The sequence below is a fragment of the Carettochelys insculpta genome, chromosome 1, assembly GCF_033958435.1.
Source record: "Carettochelys insculpta isolate YL-2023 chromosome 1, ASM3395843v1, whole genome shotgun sequence".
Classification (NCBI taxonomy): Eukaryota; Metazoa; Chordata; order Testudines; family Carettochelyidae; genus Carettochelys; species Carettochelys insculpta.
Window position 1 is genome coordinate 99,967,192 of NC_134137.1, and position 27,196 is coordinate 99,994,387.

Consider the following 27,196-nt stretch of genomic DNA (forward strand, 5'->3'; position numbering starts at 1 on the left):
ATGTCCATTATTTCCCTAGCTCTCTTCAGTGTCTGCAACTGAATTATCTTTCCCCTTCTTCCATATAGGGCATAAAAGATGAAAAACAACTCTTTGTAATGTCTCCTTTTTCTAGTGCAATTGCTCTGTTATAGCAATAATATTGCTTTTGATATTCATTGTAGAACATGTCTCAGGTGAGCATGAGAGACACTACAGTATTTGAATATTATTTAGATGTGTAATGGATGAAAGAATTGAGAAAAACTAGCCAAGTAACCCCCACTTTCCAAGTGGTGAAGAGGGACAAATAATCAGGGTGGAATACTTTGCATAGTGATTTTTCTTCTTCTCGTTTTTAAAACAATGCCGCTAATTTAAAGTAGATTAAGTAAATAAGAATTTTGAGCATTTTACAGAGTTCTTAATCAACTTAACCCATTTGAAATGGGGTTAATGAAAGGGGAGCTGTGTCATTAACAATAGCAAAATGTACCGGTATAAAAGGACTAAACAATTCAACTTGATTCTGAGTTGTGTGAAAGTCTAATAATCAGAACTATTGATTGCTCTGAAGTGTCTCTGTGATACTGGTCTGAAGTTTGCTCATAGTGATAAGTGTTAATACCAGGGAGGTCAGTGGCTTTACATGCAGAAGTAGGATGGGCAGGATTTGTCCCATTACATATTAGATAGAAAGAATGAATGACACAAACAAAGGAATGGGATCCCGCAAATTCCAACTTCTAATTATGATTCTGCCATTATATTCTGGTGGGAGACTGCCAGTTAAATCACTTACCGGATGGAGGGGAAACTGAATTGTCATCTCCAGTGTCTTACAGAAGTACATGAGACACTGAGCTAAAGCTTAAAAGGGAAATTGTTACCATTACTTCTTTCTTCCAGTGCACTTTCTATACAGTAAGATATACTTTTAAGTGCCCTGGGAACTGTTATGGTGAAAATGTATACAGTGAGTAAATTTGCATACCTACAGGGTTAAGTGGCAGCTGAGTGGGTGTATCTTGAGTAGTAGTAGTACCTTAATCTGTGGGTTTGATATCAAATTTCCTATTTGGATCAGGGCCTTAGTTCTTGGAAAATCTTAGCTTAACTAACTAATGCCTGCCCAGTGCTTGGAGATAAGTGATAATTATTATTGTTTTTTTTAAAGTGTAGAATTTGATACATAACTTTTAGTTCTATAAAGTTACACTGTATTTAAATTTTCAGAATGAAAACCTCCTTTTATCTTATATTATTATTTTGTTGCAAGTCATGCCAAACTACACTAATTCCCTTATTTGACAGGGCTATTGTCCTTCTGGCTGCAGGGAAGGAGCAGATATAACAGGTCTTTTAACACAGTCCCCCTTTACTTTATTATGGCTGTGTCTACACGAGCACCCCCCTTTTGAAAGGGGGATGCGAATGAGACACTTTGAGATATTCTAATGAGGTGCTGCAATGAATATGTAGCACCTCATTAGCATAATGACAGCCACAGAACTTCAAAAGTGCTGCTTTTGATCATTCACAGCTCATCTACACGGGGTCCTTTTCGAAAGGTTTGGTTATAGGAATAAGGGGATTTTGACATCTGCGGGGTCCTTTTGAACAGTACCCCATGTAGACAAGCTGCACGTGATCGAAAGCAGCACTTCTGAAGAGCTGCCGCCACCATTATGCTAATGAGGCACTGCAGATTCATTGCAGCACCTTATTAGCATATCCCAAAATATCTCATTAGTGACCCCCTTTTGAAAGGGGGGTGCTAGTGTAGACATAGACCATAAGTGAATTAAGAAAATATGGTCAAGATGAGCTTACTATAAGGTGTGTGTACAACCAATTACAAGGCCACACTCAAAAAGCAGTTATCAATAGTTGTGTGTGAAATGGGAGGGAATATCTACTTGGGTCTCTCAGCAATCTGTCCTGAGTCCAGTTCTGTTCCATAATTTCAACAATGACTTCCTTAACGAAGTGAACAGTGTGCTTACAAAATCTGTAAATAATACCAAGATGAAAGCCACTGAACACAGTTTGAAGGACTGTGAGAATTCAAAACAGCCTTGATCAGTTGGAGAACTGCTCTGAATTGAAGTATCAGAGAGGTAGCCGTGTTAGTCTGTATATTTGAAAACAACAAGAAGTCCTGTGGCACCTCATAGACTAACATATATTTTGGAGTATAAGCGGGTCTTTGCCCACAAAAGCTTATGCTCCAAAATACCTAAGGTGCCACAGGACTTCTTGTTGTTCTGTGAATTGAAGATGAGGTTAAGAAAAGACTACAACAATAAACAAGCTGTGAAAAGACTAATATTACTATGGGGTGTATTAACAGGGGTGCAGTATTATATAGGGCATGGGAGAGACTGTCCACATTCTACTCAGCAGTGGTGAGATCTCAGCTGAAATATTCTGTCCAGTTTAGATCTCCACACTTTAGGAAAGATGTGGAGAAATTGGAAACAGTCCAGGGGACAGCAGCAAAATGACAAAAAGATTTAGCAAATCTGTCCTATTAGGAAAGGTTTTAAAATGGGAATATTTAGTTCTGAGACAAGAATGGGGACCTTATATCTGTCTTCAAATATTTTAACAGCTCTTATACAAAGCAATCAGTTCTGTCTTCATAAGATAGCAGAAGTAATGTGTCAAATCCATGGCAAGGGAGACATGATATTAGCAAAAACTTTATAACTATAAGGGTAGTTGAATTCAGGAATAGATTTCCAAGGGACGTTGTGGAATCACTATTACTGGAACTTTTAAAAATTATATTGCACAAACACTTGTCAGTGACAGGCTCATTGACCCGGGCAGGCATGAAGAAGGCAGTTGCCCCAGGGTCCAGTGAATCAAAAGAGCCTGGAGCTCTGCCATTACCACAGGAGCTGCCGTGTCCAGAGCCCCGGGCCCTGTGAATGACCATCAAAACACTGTGCTGCACAACATGGCTGGCTCTGAGGCACCTTTCTCCCAAGGCCTCACCTGTTCTGGGAGCACACAGCCACCCTGCAATACAAGCCTTGCTTAGAGGCCAAGCAAGTCTGACAGTCCCCTGGTCAGGGATAGTCTAAGTTGAATTTATCCTGCCACAATGCAGAGAGTGGGACTTAAATTACTTTTGAATGTCCCTTCCAGGAAAGTTTTTCTATAATTCTATGAAAAATATTGGTTGATTTAATTTTTCTTATATTTATTTTTAAAATATTTCCCTACCTTCCCCTTTTTCTATTTTTTTATTCTTTCCTTCTCACCCTGCAAGTGTTTTAATACCCAACCAAGAGTTTACCTTGCCAAGACATTTAAAATCTAAAAAAAAAAAAAAAAAAAAAATCAGCTACTGTTTGTATTTTCTCAATGTTGTGAGATTTTTACAAGCTGATTTGTTTTCAGATATCTCAATGAATGTATTGCCAGGCAGAAAAGATTCTGGGACCTAATTCAGCTCTCACTGATGTTCATGGTGTCTTACAACTGTGGCATTCTAGAAACCTATGTATATTACTTATGGCACTGCTGAAAAATCTTAAATTATCACAATACTTTATGTTATTGATTGCATTGTTTAATCTGGAGTTACCATAAGAATTCAGAATTTTCCTCATGTTATCTCCACTTTGCCAGTCTGCTTCATCTCCAGTACAGTGATGCCTGGGCAGAACTAAACCCATAAAGGCAACTGTGTTGCTTATTTGCAATGCTCAGTCTTTAGCTTCTGTGCCTAGCTTCTCAGGGTCAAACCTAGGTCAAGTTGTCTGTGATGTTTGGAATGGTATTTCATAATAGGGCTAGTGCTTTCTCAGGTTGGTCATTCCATCAGGAAAATTTTGTAGCTCTCATGCAATGATTATCCCATAATCAAGAGGAAGAAAATGAATCTAAAATGTCTAATATTAAGAGACAGACCATGTATATCACTGTTGTTCTCTGCATAATTTTCCTTTGGAAGGAGAGAAGACTGCAACATGTTCAGTAACAATGATGTTTCACAATACTTCGAAAAATCCATCATGTGTGAGAAATATTTGTTCAATGTTATCTGGTATTCAGAACCCAGCAATTCAATTTGGGGACACACATTTTATTTTTTTAAAAGTATATCAGTTTTATATTACGCTGGGTACCACAGTCATAAGCCTGTTTTGCTCTAAAGTTCTTGAGGAAAAAAAAAAAACTCCAATGCCTTTCACTTTTTATATTTCTCTCATGTCACACTCTTATGTCAACTTATACTAAGCTACAAAGGACAAAAGCAGTTTCAATTAAAGATTTAAGCCTATTTAAGTAATCTTAAAACAACACTATTGCATACCACAAAGAGTACTAAAAGTCATGACATTCTGTTTCTTCCAATCTCTGTCTTGGTTTTTAGAATATTATTCATTTAGTCAAATTTTATCTATTATGGATTTCATTACCTTTACACAATAAGGGGAAATTTTGCCAGTTGAGGGTTGGCTGCCAGATGCAATGGCTTTGTGTTACACATTTGAAAATGTGTCGGAGAAATTATGTAATATTTAACAGCATGAAATGTATTATTAATTACTTTTATTCACATTAACAGGCCATTGAACCACATGTGGAATTTAAATATTTAAAGATAAAAAAAATCAAAGGAACTTCCTTAAAGATACAAACATTATTTATTGATATAAGTATCAAGTAAAACTAGAGGTGAATGAACCATTTGGTGGCTATTATGAATAGTCCTATAAATTATAAAGTGGTTAGAATATGTATATTATTGGAACTGTAAGCTCTTTAAACATAGAAGTGCCTGATTATTTCTCTCTTTAAATGAAAATCACTCTCCACAGCTCTCTTTTTCTGTGGGGAATGCTTCAATGATCAAAGTCAATGGAAAAATTACCTTCAACAGTTGTTTGTGCGAGCTTTTTGTTTCCACTTCAAAAAGTTTTTTTTTTCCTGAAACACCACAGCTACAAACATGATCATCTCACCTTCATTCCACCAAATAAATTCCAAATCAAGGGATAAATGGCACATCATTTGCCCTTTTCGATTTCTCAGGTGCCTTCAACTCACTAATCTAATCCAGGTCTTATTTACCTTTACAGATCTCATAAAGAATTCATTTAACCCAGTTCCATTTTAGTGCCAAAAAAGACCCTGAGAAAAGTGCATTTTTCCCTTGTCTTGTGACAGATTGGCTCAAGAATGTGCAAGTCAGTTCCATAATTGGAAGGAGGTTGACATGTCCATTCATTCACTTTGTAGTCCCATTAGACAAAGAAAAGCAAGAAAAGGTAATTGAGCACGAATCTAAACTTTGTTTAAATTTATTTCATACATTTATTCTTACTGTGTCATGGTAAGTATTATAAAGACACAGGCCCACATTTAAAATTTTTGGATGCTACAGTCACTTTAGTGTCCAGATGGAGTCTGATTTCCAGTATGTACAATATCCACAATTAACCCTTACATTAATCTCATAGAGCTGGAAGGGACCTCTAAAGGTCATTCAGCCCAGTCCCCCACCCTCTCAGCAGGACCAAGAACCATCCCAGAAATATTTTTTTAACCTATTCATCCTAGACCCTGACATGGCCTCCTCAAGGATTGACTTCATAACCCTGGGTTTACAAGGCCAATGTGCAAACTACTGAGATCGCATGAGCTGCAGATGTTAAGCACCCAACATGTATGTGCTGAGAACAAAATTTCAGACTGTAGTGTTTAAATTTAAGCACTTATATCCACATTTAGGTACCTAAGATGGCATGGGTTCTTCAGTTACTTAACATGTGCTTAAATTTAAGCAAAGGATTAGTCCCATTGTCTGCACTGCTTGAAGTTAAGCATGTGTGTGCTGTCAGGATCAGTGGTCCAGTGACTTGACCTTTCAAGACCCAGAGCACCCACACACCTTGTGGTGTTTGTGAAAGCTCACTGTTCTCAGCTCCTTGGCTAGTCAGTTCACTCTCACTCAGCTTCCTAAGTATGGATTTATAGCCAAGCTTTTCGGAAGTGACTAGTGATTTTCAGTGCCTAATTTTACAACAAAAATTTCACTAGCCACTTGCGAAAACCTTGTTCTTAATCACTTGCTTTCATTTTAATATTTGTATTAATGTAGTGCCTCAGAGCCTCAAATATGAACCATAACCCCTTTATGCTATGTTTAAAACTTTTGAATCAAGCTGATGGTATTACATTAATTCACAACATAATTACTGGCAATTAAATCTAAACATCAGAACCTAATTTAATCACTTTATTCAGTCATCATTGTCTAGTGTAAACTGAGGTGAGGAAGCAAAGCAATATGGGGAATTTGTGGGGCTCAAAGAACCCTAATGATGTATAATTTTAGAACATATTCCCAATATAGACATTTAAGAAATTATAAATGTTTTATTGAATCAAAACACAATGGATATTTCCCCCATGGAATTTAAAAATTACTTACAAATATTTTAGGTAGGCAATAATGACATAAAACACTTATGTCAGCTCTTGTTTTCATTGAATTCAATAGGAGGCTTGACATTAGCTTCACTGTGATCAGAAATTAACTCATAATGCCCTGCTAACTTCCTATGCAGCCAAAATTCAAAATAAAGTTAATGGATTTTTCACTGAGTACTGATTGCTAAAATGGACCCCTTGTTGATATAGTAAAAAGGCACTGAATACATTTTATGTAGGGAAACACATAGGCTATGTCTACATTAGGGGAAAACTTCAAAATGGCCATGCTAATGGCCAAATGGAGAATACTAATGAGGTGATGAAATGCTGATAGGAATGAGGGGATTTCAACATTTGCAGGGTCCTTTCAAAAAGGACCCCCCCCGTGTAGACAAGCCTTTTAGAAGTTTTCCCCAGTGTAGCATAGCCGTAATGTAATTGCTTTAGTGTGGTAACTAAAACAGAATTAAAGAGTGAAGTGGAGTATCAAAAAATATGGATAAAAAGAATATTTTTCAAGATTCCATGTACATTGTTCTCCCACTTTAATGCAAACACCTGAGGGTTACTTTAGGAACACCAAAAATACATCTAGGACCTCTTACAGTCCCTCGTATGTGTCTTTACAATATGCTACAATTTAGAATGGAAAAAATCCGATATTGATATTTAAAGATAAAAGATAAAATATTTTATCTTAAAAGATAAAATCCCATATTGAAAAAATCCCATATTGAGTCTTAAAAAGTTAAATTGTAATGGTAGTCAGTATAGATGATGCAACAATGTATTGAATTTAGTGCATTCATATCAGTAATGTAATGGTTCTTTAACACACAGAACAACTGATACTAATCCTTCATTATTTCTGGATGTCTACAAAACTATAAGTTGTAGGTTGTAATCAGAGCATGTAGACATACTGGACCTAGCTTTTAACTAGCTAGTTCAGGTACCAATGGCAATGAATCCACGCCAGCATGGGCTTCAACATGGGTTAGCCAGCAGAATTTCCCAGGTCTGGGCTGGGCTTGTGCAATCCTTGAAGAAGATTATTCTGTCAAAGCATCACTTCTATTGGCAACAATACTACCAATCCTTGCAAATCTTATCATCAGCAAACTTTATCAATGATAATTTTATATTTTCTTCCAGGTCATTAAAATGTTATATAGCATAAGTCTTAGTACTGATTCCTGTGGGCCCTCAGTAGAAACATACCCTTCTATGATGATTCCTGTTCATAATTACTTTGAGTTAATTTTCTATCTTTCTAACTTTTTAATCAAAACTAATGTAGAACCAATAAAATTCTCATAGAAATCTAAGTATCTTTATATCAACCCTATTTGCTTTGCCACCCGAACTTGTAATCTTATCTATCTAGCTATATAGCTCATGTATAATCAACATGGTACATATTAAATTTTGTTAGCTTGATCAGTTCTCTTTTCCATAAATCTATGCTGTTTGGCACTACTTGTATTACCTTCTTTTAATTCTTTAATAAGTGAGTCCCAAGTTTCTTATTATTATTATCTTGACTAGAATTGATGTCGGGTTACCAGGCCTATAATTACCAGATTCATAAAATTTTTGGACCTCTGTGCTTTATATATCGAGTCTATTCTGGAATACCTATGATGTGAAGAAGTGGGTCTGTCCCACAAAAGCTCATCACCTAATAAATTCCTCTGTTAGTCTTTAAAGTTCTACATGACTGCTTTTCTGTTTTGATAGAATACAGACTAACACAGTTATCTCTCTGTCACTATTCAACATGCCAGGTACTACATTCAGCTGTTTGGAATGGAGATCCATCAACTACATGAAAAAACTTGCCCAGATCCAGACAGACAACACCTTTCTCTCCAAATGCAAGAAAATGAACATTGTACCCAATGGACTACCAAGGAAAAAGTCATTACAATCAACGTACTACACTGACTACAGTGAGAATCTATGCCACATGCTCTCTAAGAAACTGAGGAACCACTTGATCAAAATCCTTTGCAATTCATAAAATATGATTAAAAATTAACTCTTTGAACTTGAATATCTCATCAATAATCAGACATCCACACAAGATCGCACAGAGCAAGACAAGAAATCTGTACTAGACAAGAAATCTATAAAACATACCTCTACTCCCTACAAAATAGAAAGGACAATAAACTATATAAATTACTTCACACCTCAGGATACTACAACTACAACAACCACAGCTCAATGAACAATAACAATATCCAGCTACAAACTCAGCCCAGCAGAAGAGTCTGTCTTATCCCAGGGTGTTTCTTTCTGCCCCACTTCATCTACAATCTTAATGAAACTCTGTGGTGACCTTGAAGCTTTCTTTCGCCATCTCCATCTAAAGGAATTCTTCCAACACACCTATGAACATCAGTCTGACTCACTCGAATCCCCCACCAGCACCAAAAGAAGAAGAACTCTGTGTGGACGCCCCTGGTGGCTTTAGTGAAAGTCTGGGATTTCTACATACAATTCTCCCGCAACTGTGCACAGACTGACATTATACACAAGCAATACCAAATGAGACACAGTCTCAACTATGCTGAACGCTATGCTTTCCAGAGTCTCAAAAATAACTCAGACATTATAATCAAACCAGCTGACAAAAAGGGTTCTGTTGTCATCATGAATAAGTCAGACCATGAACAGGAGGCAGCCAGACAACTCTCCAACACCACATTTTACAGACCTCTCTCCTCTGATCCCACTTTGGAATTCCAAAAGAAACTACAATAACTACTTAAGGAACTCCTTGCTTCTACTTGGGACCTTATTCACTCAGACACACCACCTGACTGCTGACCTGGATTGTTCCATTTACTTCCCAAAATCCACAAACCTGGAAACCCTGGACTCCCTATAATTTCAGGTATTGGCACCTTTACTACCAGAATATCCAGTTATGTAGACTCTCTCCTCAAACCCTATGCCACCAACACTCCCACCTACCTCCGAGATACCACTGACTTCCTGAGGAAATTACAAAACATCGGAAAACTTCCTGACAACACCATCCTTGCCACCATGGATGTAGAGGCTCTTCACACCAATATTCCATAGGAAGATGGATCACAAGTGATCAGGAATATCATCTTTGATGTTACCATAGCCAGTCTTTTGGCTGACCTCTGTAACTTTGTTCTCACCCACAATTATTTCTGATTAGGGGACCACTTATACCTCCAGATTAGTGGCACTGCTATGGGCACCCGCATGTCCCCACAATACGCTAATATTTTTATTGCTGACTTGGAACAATGATTCCTCAGCTTTCATCCCCTATTATCTCTCCTTTAGTTACGATACATTGATGACATCTTTATCATTTGGACTCATGGTAAAGAGACTCTAGAAGAATTCCACAGAGACTTTAACAATTTGCAACCTACCATCAGCTTATGCCTTGACCACTTCACATGAGACATACATTTCCTAGACACTACAGTACAAATCAATGATGGCCTAAGCAGTACCACACTCTACTAGAAACTCACTGACTGCTATACTTACCTACGTGCTTCTAGCTTCCATCCTGCACACACAACATGATCCATTGCTTACAGTCAAGCCCTTATGTACAATCGCCTCTGCTCTGATCCTACTGACAGAGACCAAAAACTACAAGATCTCTACTAAATATTCATAAACCTGAATTACCAACCAGCAGAAGTAAAAAAAAAAAACAAATTGACTGGGCCACACAAATACCCAGAAACAAACTACTCCAAGATAGGCCCAAAAACGCAAGTAACAGAACATCACTGGTCATTACTTCAAGCCTCCAACTCAAACCACTGCAACACATCATTAAAGACCTACAGCCTATCCTAAATCAGGATGCCACACTACAGAAGGCTGTAAGTAACAGGCCTGTTCTTTCCTATAGACAACCTCCTAACCTTATGAGGATTCTCACTAGCAGCCATAGGCTAAATCACAGTAACACCGATCTTGGACCTTTTCCTTGCAACAAGCCCCATTGCTAACTTTGTCCACATATCTATTCTGGAGATATCATCACTGGATTTAACCATTTCATTCACAGAATCACGAGCACATTCTCCTGTTCCTCAGCTAGCATCATATATGCCATCATGTGACAACAATTCCCACACACCATGTATACAGGACAGACTGCAAACACTCTTCGACAAAGAATGAATGGGCACAAAGCAGACATCAAAAAACTCCTGCTACACAAACCTGTCAGCCAGCACTTTAATGGAGTGGGCCATTCTGTTAATGACCTGAAAGTCTGTGTTTTACTGAAAAGGAACTTTAACAACCATTTACAGAAGGAATGTTCAGAACTGTCATTTATATACAAATTGGACACATTAACACGTGGTTTGAACCAGGACAGCAATTAGCTGGCTCATTATAAGGACTCTCTTACATACTTTGTTTTATCTAACTCTTAACTTTCCCACCTCACACCCCTCTCCTGCTGCCCCTCTGCTCTTCTGATTTGCCAACCTTGATAACAATTTTTTGACCTCTGTGTTTTATATATTGAGTCTGTTCTGGTATGGCTGTGATCTGAAGAAGTGAGTCTGTCCCACAAAAGCTCATCACCTAATAAATTATTTTATTAGTCTTTAAAGTGTTTACATGACCATTTTTTTGTTTTGATAGACTACAGACTAACACGTCTATCTCTCTGTCACTATTCAACATGCCAGGTTCATAATGTTTATCCTTTAGAAATACTGGCACAACATTATCTTTCTTCCCATTTTTTTGGATTTTCTTGAACGTTCCTAGAGTTATTAAAAGATAACAGACTGCAATTTCTAAAATCTTGGATGAAAGTTATCTGGACCTCCTGATTTAAAAATGTCTAACCACAACAGTTGCCACTTAAAATTTTTAACAAGTGCAATGAAAAGAATGTTGTCTGTTTCTCTTCCTCATTGCTCCCAATAAGAGCTCACCACTTTTGCTTAGTCAGATATCATTCTGAGAAAAGGTAAGGTTGTACCTGAGTGATAAAAGGAGGCTACCAGATTCTTAGAAGGTATTGTGCTCACTTGTATTACTTTTGTTCTTTTGTGTAGAGCTTATCACATTACTTTCATGAGTTTCAGGAGAGGTTTTTCACTCATAGTTCCAATCTAAATGATTTTTGACTTGGTGCCAAAAAAGCAATTTAGCAAGCTGTTTGGTTTTTGAAGGAAATACGAAAGCTATTCCTGTTTAATAGTTATATGTAAAATGAGGCAGATGAATATTCCTTTGTGTAAGATATACCTTACCAACAACTTTTGCATAGTTATGACTGTTGGTCTGAACATGTGCTAACAACAACATATAGGGCTTGTCTACACTAGCTTAATGAAGTGCTGCGTATACACAGCACTTCATAAATAATCTCCCGACACCCTACTTATCATCCTCCCTTCGAACTAGGGAGGTAGTGTAGACACAGCCATAGGGCATTTCATAACTTTTACATATAATGTAGATACATGAAGTTCATGCTGATATTATTGACTTGAAAGATATTGGTTTTCAGAAGATACCTCACAATGCATGTTTTGTACACTGATTATTATGATAAAGTGTAGAATGTAAAAGGTGGCATTCATTCAGCCATACTGTTGGATTTGTTGGATCTGATTTGTTGGATTTGTTGGAGCTGTTGGATTTGTTCCAGTGTGTATAAATAGTTAAATATTTATTGGGCCAAGCACATGGTTATTGACTCTGTACCCCAGTGATTACAGCACTGACCTGAGATCTGGGAGACCCTGGTTCAAGTATTTAGATTTCTGATTTGGATCAATGTAATCAGATGGCTATTTCATGATCTCTCCCTTTCTACTTTTTCACCAGGAAGTCTTTCCTGGGCCATCAAAATTAACAAGCCTCTTAAAAAAAATCAGTTTTGACAAATGAGCATTTGCTGGGGAGCTGGTTGTGTGTATACGTGGAAAGTACTGAAAAAGTCCCACCAGCTCCACATGTATGTAATTCTTAACGAAAAGGATTTCTATTAGGAATTTGATAGTGTAAGTTCTGAGAAAAAACATGCTTTTTCAGGAATATAGGGATTTTAAAGGTAATTAGACCTATTCTGCAGTATAATGAAGCACTCCTATGTCAACCTAACATCACTGAAGCCATCTGACAAAACAAAACAGCAGAAATGTAGCGCTTTAAAGACTAACAAAATGATTTATTTGGTGATGAGCTTTCATGGAGCAGACCGACTTCATCAGATCAATAACATTTCCAGTATAGACAGACATCTATAAGTACAGAGGCCTAAAAACAATTACAATAAAAACTAACAAATCAAGTACATAGGACTGAAGAATCAGAGTGAGGGGTGGGGGATGTTAAGTGTCTTGCCTGAGATAATCAAGAGCATTAAAGGAAGGGAAGCAGTCTTTGTAACAGGTGAGGTAATTGTTGTCATCTGAGTTACACTAGCAGGACAGTTGTGCTTGAAAGTGGGGATTCATGCCCATAATGAACAGATTAACTGGACTGTCATTTTAATTACTTCTGTAGTTTAGATTTATCCATCTGGATTTTTCCATAGTAAATATCTCATTTTAATACAGATTTTAAACACTTAATAAGACACCAACTTCAATGACATTAGTGATCCTTTTCGTCATTTGTAGCTCTTTAAAAATCATTGGTATAAAGTAGTAAAGAATAAACTCCAACCCTGTGTCTACATGTGTCCTTTCCTTTCAGAAAGGGCATGTTAATGAGCAGGTACGAAAGATGCTAATGAGGCACTGCAATGAATATGCAGAGCCTCATTACCATAATGGCGGCTGTGGCGAATCGAAGGTGCAGCTTTTCAAATTGCACGCTGCCCTTGGAGACGGGACCTTCTGAAAGGACCCCCCAGTATTCGAAAGCCCTTCTTCCTGTCTGGTGTTAGGAAGGAGGGCTTTCGAAAACTGGGGGGATCCTTTTGGAAAGTCTCATCTCCACGGGCAGCGTGTGATTCGAAAAGCTGCAGTTTCGAATCTCTCCAGCTGCCATTGTGCTAATGAGGTGCTGCATATTCATTGCAGTGCCTCATTAGCATCTTTCAAACCAGCTCATTAACTTGCCCCTTCCTAAAGGAAGGGGCACGTGTAGACCCAGCCTTAAAGGACTGAATATGATCTGATTTTGAAGATGTGAATAGGACTAATTAGGATGATGAAAAAGAGCTTTGCAAATAATACAAACCCTAGATATGCTAAAATTGTATTTAATTAAATAGCTTTTGAGCATATCTCTACTTCAGGCAACTCCAAATATGGCTTTTTGTACACTAGTCTTACTGTAACTGGTGATGAATTTGAACTTATCATTAGGGGCAAATGACATTTTACCACAAACATCTAGCTAATCAAACTACAATGAACAGTGTTAGATACCACCTGCCCCAAAGGAGAAAACTGTCTGCAAAAGCTAACAGTTTAATTTTCATCAAAACCTTGAATAAGACTCTCTTAGCCTTTTGAATCTGGTAAGGACAAGAATGATGAGAGGGGGAAAAATAAAAAAAAAGAATAAGATTTGTTTAGCTAGATTTATGCCATTTCAGTAGATGTCTGCAAAGTCCAGTAGCCTTACCCTACTGCTGTTTATAGTACTGAATATGTCTGAGGCTTCGTTCTGATGTACACAGACACCACAAATTGATCATGACATAATAACTAATAACATAAAAATCAGGCTGGAAAAATTATACCATCCTGGAATTTAAATACACAGGGAAGACTAAGATCTGATAAAAGGATAAAGGAGCAATAAAACAAATAGCTGCCAGACCCCCGCTCTAACTCAAGCACAACAAAAAACAATGCTGTAGCCTAAATAAGGGAATTACATTTCAGTGCAGTGGTTGGCTCTAGATCTCCTGCCTGCTTATAGCACTAGTAGGAAGCTTTTCCAAGACAACAGCAAAACTAAAATTGATTCATATGGACAACCAGATTAACAACAAGATAAATTATAGTTATGCATTAATGGAATAACAAAAGTGACTATTGTTCTGCTCCATCAGTCTTGGATCCCCAGTCAAGAATCAGGATCCTATTGTGCTGAACATAGTACAACCATATAAAAGAGAAGCCAGTCCTTTCTCCAAAGAACTCTCAAGCTGCGTCTACACGTGCACGCTACTTCGAAGTAGCGGCACCAACTTCGAAATAGCGCCCGTCGCGTCTACACGCGTCGGACGCTATTTCGAAGTTAACTTCGACATTAGGCGGCGAGACGTCGAAGTCGCTAACCTCATGAGGAGATAGGAATAGCGCCCTATTTCGACGTTCAACGTCGAAGTAGGGACCGTGTAGACGATCCGCGTCCCGCTATGTCGAAATTGCGGGGTCCTTCATGGCGGCCATCAGCTGGGGGGTTGAGAGATGCTCTCTCTCCAGCCCCTGCGGGGCTCTATGGTCACCGTGGGCAGCAGCCCTTAGCCCAGGGCTTCTGGCTGCTTCTGCGGCAGCTGGGGATCTATGCTGCAGGCACAGGGTCTGCAACCAGTTGTCAGCTCTGTGGATCTTGTGTTGTTTAGTGCAAGTGTGTCTGGGAGGGGCCCTTTAAGGGAGCGGCTTGCTGTTGAGTCCGCCCTGTGACCCTGTCTGCAGCTGTGCCTGGCATCCCTATTTCTATGTGTGCTACTTTGACGTGTAGACGTTCCCTCGCTGCACCTATTTCGATGTTGGGCTGAGCAACGTAGAAGTTGAACATCGACGTTGCCGGCCCTGGAGGACGTGTAGACGTTATTCATCGAAATAGACTATTTCGATGTCGCAACATCGAAATAAGCTATTTCGATGTTGGCTGCACGTGTAGACGTAGCCTCAGTCTATATGCAAGAGAAGATGCAACAGTTGAATGAAAAAGACATATGGGTATGCTGGGAGAATGAGGGAACAATGAAGTGATTAAAACATCATAGAAAAGCAGAGCTCACGTCTCACCACATGCTTAACTAATTTTAGATAGCAATCAGTTGTAGGCATTGTGCAAAAGAAAGGAATTTAGGAAGTGGGATCTTTATGTATTTGACAGGGAGATTTTTTCCCGACCAGAATGCAGCATGAGAAATGACATAACGATTCTAAAAGTCAGAATGGACCAATAGCTGACTGAGACTGGTAATATTAGCACTGGCTTAATAAGCTAATATATCTGGTTGGGTGGAGCTAAATAATGAATTCTAAAAGATATTTCTCCTTCTGATATCAAGAACTGATTGAATAAATTTTTAGAGCAACATGCATGTACTTGCAATGATGTACGATGATTGTAGACTCAAAAACAGAAGGAAAGAATTATTGAAAGGAAACCTTGCAAAAAAAGGTTTGTTCGGCATTAATATAAACAGAGTGACATACAGAAAATTCAACTTAAACTAATAATGAACCATTTTGTTGGTGGATGAAATATAGATGTTTGGAAATTATATGCTGTGCTATATTTCTTTTGGAAAAAATCCTGAAATAATGGGACATGAGTTAGATTATCTATTAGATATTTTCTACCCCTAACATTAATGAATTTCTCTGGCCGTGTCTACACTAGCCAAAAATTTCGAAATGACCATGCAAATGGCCATTTCGAAGTTTACTAATGAATCTCTGAAATACATATTCAGCGGCTCATTAGCATGCGGGCGGCCGCTGCACTTCGAAATTGATGTGGCTCGCTGCCACAAGGCTCTTCCAGACGGGGCTCCTTTTCGAAAGGACCCTGGCTACTTCAAAGTCCCCTTATTCCTATCTGCTCATAGGAATAAGGGCACTTCGAAGTAGCCGGGGTCATTTTGAAAAGGACCCCCATCTGGACGAGACGCTCAGTGGCGAGCCGTGTCAATTTCGAAGTGCCATGGCCACCCGCATGCTAATGAGGTGCTGAATATGTATTTCAGCGCTTCATTAGTAAACTTCTAAATGGCCATTTGCATGGCCATTTTGAAGTTTTTGGCAAGCGTAGACGTAGCCTTTGTGTGTAAAGTGGTAGTAAGCAGAGAAACTTTCAGGAATGTTAACATCTTTATAAAATGCATCTGATGAAGCGAGTGTTTGCCCATGAAAGCTTATGCTCCAAAATATCTGTTCGTCTATAAGGTGCCACAAGACTTTTGTTGGTCTTTATAAAAGTTAGTTCTGAATATGAAACAAGAAATCAGCAAAGCAACAAGTACCAAGAGGCTCTGTCTGTCTACCAAAAATATTCCTTTTTACTAAATCCAAGGTGTAAGATAAGTGTACTATTCCAATGCAGTACAAGTGTTTTATTCAAGAGTGAGATTATAGAATTTCATCTGCTTGTATGCTATTGTAGTTATATGCAAATCACTAAAATTATTAGCTTTATTTTAAGAAAGCGTCATTCTTCCGATTTGAAAGAAAGAAAGAAAAGGAAAGAAAGAAAGAAACTGCATTACTTTTAGCTTTGTACATCACACTGTGGATAACTCTGCATGGGAGGGAACACCAGTTATTAGGAAGAAACAGGGAATATTTATCAGAAAAATTAAATAGCTGGATTTGTGTGGATTAGGAAAACTTCTTCATGACTTGCTTACCTGGCACAAGAGTTTGGATGTCTGAAGATAGCTAGATAGACTTATATGCAGTGCAAGCAAGGATCCAGTTTTCATGGTACCTGCAGGTACCAGTGGCGTAAGGAATGATGGGAGAGTGCCAAATTAAGGCTGATAAATAATGTCCAGAACCTTCATGGTAGTGTTCTCTGTAAAGCCTCCAGTTCCACACGTATGGCTAGTTATCCAAGAAGAACTGCAGGTTCTAAATGCATGGATGAATGCCCACTATAATTTTGCCTCTATATTTGGCATTAGTGTGACCATTTCTGGAATAGCATCCAGTTCTGGTTCCCTTAATTCAAGAAGGTTGTTGAAAAATTGAAGAGAGTTCAGCATTGAGTAAGAAAAATGGCTAAAGGACTGGAAACTGAAACATACCTTATAGGAATAGACTCAAAGACCCAGGTCTGTTAAGCATAACAAAAGCCATGTCTACACTATCCCTCACTTTTGGAAGAGGCATTTAAATGACATGTATCAGAACTTGTTAATGAGGCTCTGATATGAATATTCAGTGACTCATTAGCATAATGGTGGTCAGTCAAGCTTTGAAAGTGCTGCTTTTGAAATTCAAGCTGGCCGGGTGGATGTGGGTGCTTCGAAATAAACCCAGGAACAAATTGGCAATAAGGGAATTTTGAAGTCTGGGGTTTATTTCAAAGCCCACATCTACATAGCCAGTTTGCAGTTCAAAACCAGCACTTTTGAAGTGTGACTGACATACTAATGAGGCGCTGAATATGCATATCAGAGCTTTTTTAGCCAGTTCTGATCTGCGCTATTTAAATATACCTTCTGACAGGGAGGGGTAGCATAGACATGGTCAAAGAGTAGGTTAAAGAGCCACTTGAAAAGTATCTACATGAGGAATAAGTATTTAATAATGGGTTTATCAGTCTAGCAGATTAAGCTGTAACTCAGTACAATGGCTGAAAGTTGAAGCTAGACAAATTCAGCTTGGAAATAAAGTACAGTTTTTAAGGGTGAGAGTAACCATGGGAACAATTTATCAAGTGTCAGATTCTCCATCACTGACAATTTTTAAATCACTAGCAGATGCCTTTTCAAAAAGATCTGGTTTCAGAACTATTTGGTTGATGGTCTATGGTCTGTGTTCTGGAGGAGGTCAGAGTAAGTGATCGTCATGTTCCCTTCTGGCCCTAGAATCTATGCATCCATGAAGCTATCACTGGGTTGGATAAATAAGCTCAATGTGACTATTCAGGGACATAAATTTAATCATCTGTATGCAAAGTCAGGATCTTTAAAGTGATGAGTAAAATCCATTTTCCCATCCACTATAATAAAGCTGAGGTGCATGTTATAAATCTGAAGTAGAGGAACAAAAGGCCAAGGTGCTTGAACTCTACCACAGTGAAAGTTATGTTTACCAGTTATGAAATAGATGCAAAGGAACAAAAGACTAGGTGCTTACTACACCTGTATAGCTTGATAGATTCCTAGCTATAATTTTAAAAATTGCAATCAAATCTAGGAGTTTTTAAAAATGATGCAAAAATGTTAAGCAGAGTTAATCGTATAACAAATGTAGGAAAAGTTTGAAAGATAAGAAACCAATAACTTTTTAGAAATAGATGACTGAAACGTGGCAGCCTGCAAAGATTTAGGCTGTGTCTGCACCAGCTCCCTCCTTTTGAAGGGGGCATGTTAATGAGGGATTTTGGAAGATGCTAATGAGGTGTTTCCATGAATATTCAGTGCCTCATTAGCATAATGGCAGATGCATGCGATTCAAAAGTGCTGCCCATGAAGATGGGGGCCTTTTGAAAGGACCCCCTGATTTCAAAAGCCCCTTCCTCCCAAAACCAAATGGGAAGACGGGGTTTTCAAAATCAGGGTGTCCTTTCAAAAGGCCCCCGTCTACATGGGTGGTGTGCGTTTTGAAAGCCTTACTTTCAAATTGTGCATGGCTGCCATTATGCTAATGAGGCACTGCATGTTCATGGTACTGCATCATTAGCATCTTCTGAAATCCCTCATTAACATGGCCCATTCAAAAGGAAGGGGCTAGTGTAGACACGACCCTAGTGTTTGAATCATTTTGGAAGTTCTTGATTGGCTCAACCGATAAGATAATGTCTGGAGGCCAAAGTCATTCATTGTGTAACTCCACATCAAGACTAATTATGTTTTCTTCTATAGAATAAGCCAGCCTTGAAGATGAAAGCGATAGTCATGTACTATGTATGGAGAGTTGGATCACTGTACATTATCTGATTGCAATAAATATTTCAAAACTAAAATTAAAGAGATCAGATTTTTAATGTACAATGTTTGACATACAAGAAGTTGTTTTAACTTTTCTTTGACTCTATAGAAGTTCTTTTCAAATATAGCTCCACTTTACAATCTTGCATAAAAAAAATTCCATGACGAAATTACCTAATGTCCAAACCCATTTGTCCAAAAAGTAACAAATGTGTAGAAGTTTTATTTTACCCCAGAAAATACCTCCTCTGCCCTGTGTCATCTGAAGTTTGGATGCAGGAGAGAATCTGATGTCAGAAGCTATAAACTCACAAAGATGAACACAATATTTCCCTCTTTCTTTTCCCTACGCACCTCTAGGGAAAATAAAGCCAAGGGCCATGTCTACAAGGCCGGTCATTGCAATGCTAATGACAATTCATGAGGACCATTTGCAAACTCATGTAGCTAATTAGCATAGCCACACGAGATTTTGCTGTCGGTGGGTGGGGGTGGGGCAACAGTACAGAGACCATGTGGATGTGCCTCTGCCGATTAAGCCCCTGTCTGTCAGCAGTCCCCTATGCCTGAAAAAAATACCTATACATGCAGAAACATTTCTTTCTTGGATATTCTGCCACTCATTGCTTTGTGACATTTTCACTCAGATCCATTTGTGCATTTATTTTTCAAATGAGCATCTAACTGTGTTTGGAGCTGACAGACTCTACTAACATAAATATTCTTCAAATATTAACTACGGATATAACTTCTCTTTAAGGTGTATTAGAATTATTGGACCAAAGACCATAAGAATAAATCCAATAATGGTATTTTGTAAGGAAGTTTCTGCTTTAGGATATTAGCTGTTAAACTGTTGCTTATGTGGAATAATTCAATTAAACTCCATGCTGTGAAAGTATGTCATTTGTAAATTGCATGGAAGAAAAAAACTTTATGAGACCTCTTGAATTCATTATTTTTCAAAAATTGAAGATCCTAATAAGGTACAATTGAATACTGAGCTGGGGACCATAGATGGATATGAAAAAGGCAGTATGAAGGAGCAGCTATTGCAAATGTTTGTCCAATTAGCATGTATGGGCAGGCTTTAAAACAACATTCATACATTGCACACCAACAAAAATTTACAACATAGTGGGGGTTGTCATTATTAACAAACACTGACCAGCTTTATTCCTGCCTCAAGCTTACTTATCTCATGCTATAAATACTGCAGAGGGACATTACCACCATTTTATAACTAAGATAATGATTCACCTACATCAGTACGTAAGAAGAACGTACTTAATGCTTTTGTAGTATAATCAACAGTACTTCGCAAGCTTAGGCATTTCAGCAAAATACTGCAAGCCTTCTACAGTGTTCTAATTCTTTAAAAAATGTTTTGAGAATTTAATAGCTGTAAAACCACAAGAACCTTCATGCTACCACTATTTTTCCAGATAATAGATAGTATGTCATACGAATCCTAGGCATAATTATGCATGGATTTCAGTTTTCTACCACATAGCAACAATACATTCTTTGTTAGGCAACTATGTGTGATTACAACAATAAGGAACAGTGCAACATCTATCCAAAGTAAGCTGCAGGTATATATACCAGTTTTCAGTGTTGTCAGTCTGGAACTTTTCACAGGAATTAAAATGTCTTTGGAGATAGTTTGCTTCATTAGTTGAAAATAAGAATAATTGCTTCATTAGTTGAAAATAAGAATAATTCATTTCTAGTCCATATAAGTAATACTTAGTTGTACTGATATGATTTCTTTCTAAAACCATTTTTATTTACTTTTACTTTAAATATAATACCAACTTTCCCAACCCCTCAACAACTACTAGCATGGGATTTAAAAACAAAACAAAACAAAGAACCCATAATATTTTAAACTAATGTAACTTGCTCCCGTTGAAATCAATGGCATAGAACACATTTGAAAAACTCATTTTTCATTCCTGATCCTGAAATTTATTATGCATAAACAGATTTCTGGGCCTACAGTAAGACCAATTACACATCAGTGCCTAAAGATGCCTAATCTTTTGCTCAGAGATTTTTTTTTAAATCATATGATCTAGGTAAGTGTTTCTTGAACGGTATTCCACGGAACACTAGTGTTCCATGAAAAACCCACAGGTGTGCTGTGGGTGTTTGGAAAAATACACTGATGGTATATATATTATTAAAACCAGATACAAGGTTACTTTTCCATTGCTATGACATGTGACTAACTTACTTCATTTCCTGTTTGCTGTATATGTTGCTGTTTGGCTTTTTTTGGGCAGACAACAATTTTTTGACGAAAACTTTCATAGGGGTTGTGCATAAAATATATTGTTGTTTGGTGTTCCACCATCCCAAAAAGTTTAAGAAACACTGATCTAGGTTACAGTTTGTGTGCAGTGTTTTAGAACAATGATATTAGGATCCTTGAATTCACAAGGATGAATTAGGGAAGATGAGTTCCCAGGCTCTAGTCCGTGAAATAACGATGCTATATGTGGCTTTGGGGCTGCTCTGTGAGGGAGAGAATACATTGGTCATACAGAGGTAAATATAACAATGCTGTTGAAACCATTAAATGGATATCTTTTTATCCCAGATGCCAAATTAAATTAGAAGACAGCTAAAATAATTTAAATGCTTTTTTAACATGACTTTTCCGTATCATCAAATATAGGACTAGCCACACAACCCCAATTGTAAGGACGTGATTCAGAATTGAGTAAGAGAGGAGGTATTTAGTCCACAGTAAAAGAACAGTTGAGATCTACTAGAATAAGAAATAGCATTTAGTTTGACAAAAGGTTTCTAGTATGATCAAAGAGATACAAATTGTAATCAGTGCTATTGTTAACACTACTGACTTCCCATTGATTGATATGACAAAACAAATTCTCAACAGAATAATTAGTCCTTTTCATTGGCAGTCATTCATTCCCTTTTTCTGCTTAATTTTACTCTTTTAATTGTGCAATGAACATCTTAAAAATCCCAAAACAAACTAATCCAGTTATGGATTTTAAATAAAATAGAAGCAAATGAATGCATCATCAGCTGACTGCTAGGGAAACAATGGTAAATGCTATATTTTCCTTCAGAAAACTGATTCCGTGATAGTGCAATGAATATCCTCATATTAACATATTGAGACTAGAACTGGTAACTTCTATTGATGCCAATGGAATTCATCCAGAACTGAAGGGAAAGTCATCAATGGAAAAACATTATATATAACTGGAAATGAGCCATTCTGAGTTTCTCAGCCAACTAGAACTTCATTTATAGAAGCAAATGGAGAAAGTCAAAGTTGTGTAGGATAGTTGGAAACGCAATTGGGTGCAATGGAAATTTACCACATACACTTTCTGAAGCTATAATCCTGGTTTAAGAAGATGAAACAAACAAATTCACCCCAGTTACATTCACTTATTCTATTTTAGAATTTGGCCCATAACTCAGAAACCACAAAATTACAACTTATTGCAAGATGTGGTTGAAAATGTATTTTAATAACATGTTTAAAATTATATACCTTTTCACTTGAGTGAAAACATGGGTTTTGTTTGCTTGGTTGTTTTATTTTGGCATATGAAGTCATTGTATCATGGTGGCAGTAATTCCTGCCTCCTCCTCACTACATCATCAGTATCACTCTCTGGTATAAGGTATTAATCTATGGATTCTGGTCCTCAAGCATGGAAGGGCTAGCACCAAACAGCCTTGTGTCCTAGCTCCAGAAGATGGCAAACCAAGAAGTTTTTATTTTCATCTGTGGGGGGAGGCTACCACCCCAGGACTTAGGGTGGTACTTCCATCCTACTCTGCCAGGTCCCATCTCAGATGTGAACAGTTACAGAGTGTTCCGATTATGTGTCAGAGGAGAGTCACCCAAAACACACTGACTTATCTGTTGCAAACTTGTAACTAGGCTGTAGTCTAGTGTCCCTGGACTAGTCCCTTTCACCCGTTTATTTCAGTAGGTTATCTCTTTGGATGTCCTTCATCTCCCCAGCATAGACTACCAGCAACAGATCCAGTAGGTCTTTATTGACTGAGTCTCCTCTGTGCTGTCTGATTGGCAGCTGAGTCAGAGACCTGTAGTGACTATGATATGTTTGTCTGCTTCCACAGGTTGGCACCAACTGAGCCAGTAGTTCCACCTTTGGTACTTGCTCTCCCACCTCCCAACTTCCTTTTGGAGTGGTGCACCTGTACTAACTCAGCCCACGGAGGCGCAGACTGTGGTCCCTCCCCTGTTCACTCAGAGGGAGGCTACCCCACCTCACAACTGTTAAATATTCTCAGAATAAATATGACTCACTATATGGATTACAACTCTGCACACCTTGCATTTAGAGCCAGATTTTCAAACTCAGGCAAGAAGATCAATAAGCAAAAAGAATGTATACAACAAGCAACAGCCCACATATGCAAGGAACATAAAGGAAAAATTCATAGACAACAGTTCCCAATGTTTTAAAAATGTTCAGGTCTCCTCTGTAGACTCAGCCTAAAAGCCAGCTGTATGCATTTTTCACAAAAACACCCCAAACAAACAAACAAACAAAAGCCCTCCTAAGTATTGTAATATCAATATTCAAAAGAAAACACTATGCATTTTCAGTGTCAGACATGACAGGATAGCAGATAATTTTCTTCCATACAAATTTATATGTCTTGGAAAACTGTCCCTACTCATGTAAGATGATAAACAAGACCTCATGATTGCTTTATTTCTGCCACTATACTCTTAGTTTCATAGTGATACCATTACACACCCATTAGCAAAGCAGGTGAGATACCGTATACTTATAGAATATTACGGCTATGTCTACACTAGAAGCATCTGTCGACAGAAGTTACTGTCGACAGGGAAATCTCGACAGAACCTCTGTCAACTGAACAACAAGAAGTCTTGTGGCACCTTATAGACTAACAGATATTGTGGAGCATCAGCTTTCGTGGGCAAAAACCCGCTTCATCAGATGCATGAGTGCAGGTGTGGTTTCAAAGGGGTATTTAAAGGATGGGGTCCCAGTAAAAGGAAGGGCCAGAGCTGACAAGGTATATTCAGCAAGGTGGAAATGGCCCAGTATGAACAGTACTTACCAAAGGAGTAAAAAACAAGTCAGATCAGACAGGCAGATATGAGCCTATTCAGAGTCTAATCCAGAGATCTTAAAACCCAAGGCAGAGAAGCTGCCTTTGTAAACTGCGAGCCACTCCTAGTCTCTGTTTAATCCTTGATTAATGGAGTCAAGTTTGCAAATAAATTGCAGCTCAGAGATTTCTCTCTCCATTTGATCTTTGAAATTACTTTGTTTCAGGACTGCCACCCTTAAATCTGCTACTGAGTGTCCAGGGAGATTGAAGTGTTCCCCAACCATTCCTGATGTCTGATTTATGTCCATTTATTCTTTTATAGAGAGACTGTCCAGTTTGGCCAATGTAAATTGTAGTGGGCCATTGCTGGCACATGATGGCATATATTATATTAGTAGATGTGCAGGTAAAGGAGCCCCTGATGGTATGGTTGATGTGAGGTCCTGTGATGATGTCACTGGTGTAGATATGTGAGCAGAGTTGGCAGCGAGGACCACTGCAGGGCCTAGAGCCACTGGTTTGTGATTTGTAGTGGCTGGTGAGGATTTGTTTAAGGTTGGCAGGCTGTCTGTAGGCGAGAACAGGCCTGCCTCCCAAGGTCTATGAGAGTGAAAGATCATTGTTCAGGGTGGGTTGCAGATCACTGATGATGCATTGGAGAGGCCTTAGGTGGGGGCTGTATGTGATGGTCAGTGGTGTTCTCTTGTTTTCCTTGACAGGCCTGTCTTGTAGCAGCTGGCTTCTGGGTACTGTCTGGCTCTGTCAATATGTTTCCTCACTTCCTTAGGTGGGTATTGTAGTTTGAGGAAAGCTTGGTAAAAGTCTTGCAGATGTTTGTCTTTGTCTGATGGATCAGAGCAAATATGGTTGTACCTTAGTGCCTGGCTGTAAACAATGGATCGTGTAGTATGCCCTGGACGGAAGCTGGAGGCATGTAGATAAGCACAGAGGTCTGTGGGTTTTCAGTATAGGGTGGTATTTATGTGACCATCGCTTATCTGCACAGTAGTGTCCAGGAAGTGACTCTCTTGTGTGGACTGGTCCAGGCTAAGGTTGATGGTGGAGTGGAAACTGTTGAAATCACAGTGAAACTATTTAAGAGCCTCCTTCCCATGAATCCAGATGATGAAGATGTCATCAATGTAGTGCAGGTAAAGGAGGGGCGCTATTGGACAAGAACTGAGAATGCGTTGTTCCAGGTCATCCATAAAAATGTTGGCATACTGTGGGGCCATGTGGATGCCCATAGCAGTGCCACTGATTTGAAGGTATAATTTGCCCTCAAATCTGAAATAGTTGTGGGTGAGGACAAAGTCATGCATCTATTGAAGCAGGTCTTTGCCCATGAAAGCTTATGCTCCAATGTATCTGTTAGTCTTTAAGGTGCCAAAGACTTCTTGTTGTTCTCGAAGCTACAGACTAACACGTCTATCTCTCTGATATCTGTCAACAGGTCGCATCTACACACAACTTGCTCTGTTGACAGAGAGCTCCCAGACTACACTGCCCTCTGGTTCCAGAAAGCGGAACGTCAGCTCTGTAAAGAAGGCAGCCCAGCAACCGGAAGCCCTCTCTGTCAACAGGTATATCCACATAGCACTAATGTCAACAGTACTCTGTCAAGAGAGTGTTATGCCTCAAATTTTTGAGGAGTAATACTGTCGAGGCAAATGCAGAGTTCTGTCAAGAATCCCTTCTGTGGACAAAACTGTCTTGTGTAGGCCTAGTCTACAAGTATAATAATCATAGCTCCTGGTTGAGAGACCTGTCCTTTCCTACAGACAACCACCTAACCTCAGCAAAATTCTCACTAGCAACCACACACCATACCACAGAAATTGGCTGGGTCAACACTAGAGAGTTTATTGACAGAAGGGGCCTTCTGTTGACATAACTCAGGGAGAGTCTACACTCTTGTAGCATTCTGTCAACAGATTCTCAACAGAACTCTGCATTTGCCTCAACAGTATTATCCCTCAAAAATTTGAGGCATAACAATCTGTCCATAGAGTACTACCATCAGAAGTGCAGTGCAGACACTTCTGTTGACACAGAGGACTTCTGGTTGCCGGGCTGCCCTCTTTGTAGAGCTGCCATTCCAGTTTCTGGCACTGGAGGACAGTGAAGTCTGGCAGTTTTCTGTTGACAAAGCACTCTGTATGCAGCTTCAATCTGTTGGCAGATGTTCTGTCAAGATTTCCCTATCGACAGTAACTTCTGTCAACAGATGCTACTAGTGCAGACATTGCCATACTAACCCTGGAACTTCTCCTTGCAACAAACCGTGTTGCTAACTCTCTCCAAATATTTACTCTGGAGATACCATCACTGGACCTAATCACTTTAGTTACACAATCAGGGTCTCATATTCCTGTACCTCCATCAATGTGATATATGTCATCTTGTGCCAGCAATGCCACTCTACTATGTATATTGGACAAACTGGACAATCACTTCACCAAAGAATGAATTGACACAAAACAGAATTTGGGAATTTGAGTACACATAAACTGTCTGCGAACATTTCAGTGGAGAAGGTCATAGTATTGACGTCTTGAAAGCCTGCATTCTAAAACAAATAAATTTTAACGCCAGATTGTGAAGGGAGACATCTGAATTGGAGTTCATTCTCAAGGTTGATACTTTAAACCTCAGTTTCTGTAAAGATGTCAATTACCTTATGCATTACGAGCAGATTTTCCCCATCTTTGATATTCATAGTGATCTCAGGCAACTCACTTAACTTATCAGACACTTGCAATAATTAATTTCTTTCCCCCTCCCCATTTTTATCCTATGTAGCAGATTTGTCAG